The 2,829-nt window shown below is 49.7% G+C and overlaps 1 protein-coding gene across 1 annotated transcript in view; it reads right to left on the reverse strand.

Moving 5' to 3' along the window:
• The window catches only part of TXN2 (thioredoxin 2), a 7,695-nt gene that overhangs the window by 2,400 nt on the left and 2,466 nt on the right, over positions 1–2,829 (reverse strand). The window lies entirely within an intron of this gene.

Here is a 2,829-nt window from a genome sequence, read left to right on the forward strand (position 1 = left end):
TGGCACTGGTGCTGCAGAGCCCAGTGAGAACCAGGGGCATGGAGCAACTTGCCTCTGCCCAGAAAACATGGTACTTTTGTCAGCTTCCTTCCTGCCAGCTGCAGCAAGGGCAGCCTGCTAACGGAGTACGTACTTTGTTGTGCTGGTTGAGAAGCAAATGTCATGGGAATTTCTAGAATGCAAAGTTGAGGGCATTTTTTCCCCTCTTTTTTTTTTCCTTTCTTTTTTTGGGTCCCATCTGCACTGAACCTAAACAAACTTTCCTCCTCCCTCAAGAGCATTTCTACAGAGAAAAAAAAATCAGTCTGCTTTTGATTAGTGCTGACCACACAGATAAATAAACAAACATGGCCATCCAGGTTATTCCTGGCAATACCCATACCAAGGGAATTCTCTCCCATCTGAAATGGAAGGTTTACACAAGATTGGATGCCACACAATAAAGCTGGGGGAAGGATTTCACCCAGGCCTTGGAATGAGGTGGTAACACAGGATGGAGCTCTGCTGAGGAATGACCATCTCTGCACCCAGCAGCTCTCCCAAGCTGCCCACCCGCAGTGGCTGGAGAAGGGGCTGTCCTTTCCCAGTGGCCACATGCATAGGCAACTGGCCAAGGCAAGAGATTAATCTAAAGAATTTTAAGAGACTGCAGATAAACAAAATTATTTCTTCTCTCTTTCTGCTCTTGAGGCGAGAGGTCAGAGCAGGCTGGGAGCAGTGGAAGAAAGCCACAACCAGAGATGAAAGGTGTTAGATAAAAGGAAGAGTCCCCACAGAAGGAACTTTTGTGCTGGGCATAACTGGACAGGGAAGGGCACTGGAGACGTTTCTGGTGGCAGGAAATGCGGCCGTGCTAAGCCAGGATGGCTGGGAGCCAAGGGCAGGCCGCCAGGAATGCGCCAGCATTCCTCGGCTCTTCCAGGGGGTCTCCCACCGCCCTGCCTCCCCCTGCTCGAGGAGGCTGCTGAAGAGGACATTGTGCAATCGGGCAGCAAGCCGGGGGCTGCGTGTGTACGTGGGCAGGGGAATAAACATGGATGGAAGGAGACTTCCTGGCAGCTAGTGAAGGAGTTGTGGGGGTGGAATGGACGCTAAAAACCCTCAAAACAAAAACTTTCTCAGCCTGCAGACATCTGATCCCCAATGGAATGGCTTTAAAACAAATAAATGTTTCCTGATCCCTCCCAAATACCACCTTTCGTTTTCCTGATCTCTCCCAAACACTACCTTTGGTCCCTCTTTGAACTCAATTTGGTGCATTCCCAACAGCCCTTATGAGCACATCTCCTTCAGTGGCAACTTCCCAGAAGATGAAGCAAAACCAACCAAAACTTATGCTTTGAAAAGGATGCCCCAAATTAAGAGGATCAAAGCAAAAAACCTCTCCTTTATCCCTACTTGTTTGTAGCTATCCTACTCACAAACACTGCCTGGGTATGGCATTTTAGCCACGGGGATAAAGGCCAGGACCTTTGCTTGGACCTCCAGTTTGGCAGGAGGCCTGGGGATCGGCACTGCCTCCTCCACTTTCAGAGTGATGTGTTTATCACTCCTGCCAAACTGAAACCTTCGTCATGTTTCTCTGTCTCCAGAATGAGCTGCTAGAAGCTGACCCTTCCCTGTAGCCTCAATCCTGCCTGCACCTATGCCCCCAGGGCTGCCAGACAGGCAGACCCTACACACAAACAGGCACACAGCAGGCTGTGCAGCTGCTCACTTACCACTCAGTGGAAGAGCACACAGTGTCATCAAAACTGCACAACCTGGGACTTGCAGCCTCTTTTCACAGACCTTTCTTCACATGCACACACTCTGCTTGCCATTTTCCATCATCTGGGATTATCCTCTTGTAATCCCAGCTAATTCGATCTACTGGAAGGCTCAGAACAATATATGAGTTGAGGTAATAATCTATTCTCATCTCCTTAGGGTGGCTGCTACGAGAACCTTGCCTGCATTTATTAGGACTTACACACTTTGTGACTGCCACTAAAACCACCTCATCCTCTTCAACTCCTCACCAGCACCCGAGCTTTGCAGCCTTTGGGTTTGCAAGAGCCAGTCCTGCTCAGGAGCCAGCAGCCATCCTCCTTGGACTGAGGTGTATCTGCCCCCAGTGAGGAGCATACCAGAGGCTCTTGTGCTCAGCTTGTGGAAGCTGCAAGTCATGACTGTGGGCACCAGCTGCATGGGCATGCCACCACAGCCAAGCTGAAAGGTCCCCCTGGGAAATGTTTCCACTTCCATCTCCTACTGACTCTGCAGGGTGTGGGAATGGCACACCACGTCTCCTCCAGGCTCAGCAAAGTGACAGCTTTCTCAGGACATGGTTCACACTTTGCTGGGCAACTTGAGGAGCTTCCTGTGCTAGTTTCCACCTTGGGAGCAGGACTTCATCTGCAGAGGGGGAACAGATCCATCTGTGTGATATGGAAGCGAAAATTAAGCACTTTATTCCTTGTAAAACAGAACAGTAGGATGCCAGGACTCCGCAGACAAGGAGAGACAACAGAAGTTGTCAGAGGAGCTTTTGTGTTTCTTAAACTACCTGATCACTGACACAGGGGAAAAAAAACTTACGCAAATGAAAGTCATGGCCTTCTCCAGTCATTCTGCTCCTTCCTGGGAGAAGCAGTACAGGGAACACACTCACAGTAGTGTAAGCACCAAGGCCTGCTCGTCAAGAGCAAGCTGCATGCTCCTGCTGCTTATGTGTGTTTTTTGATCTGGCTTCTGCCTGTCCAAACAAAACTCACAGTGTCTCCTTGTGCTGAAACTCAAGGATGGGACATTATGACCCAGCTATAGATCCTGAACAAAGAAAGGGAA

Source organism: Acanthisitta chloris, unplaced genomic scaffold (genome assembly GCF_000695815.1).
Source record: "Acanthisitta chloris isolate BGI_N310 unplaced genomic scaffold, ASM69581v1 scaffold37935, whole genome shotgun sequence".
Lineage (NCBI taxonomy): Eukaryota > Metazoa > Chordata > Aves > Passeriformes > Acanthisittidae > Acanthisitta > Acanthisitta chloris.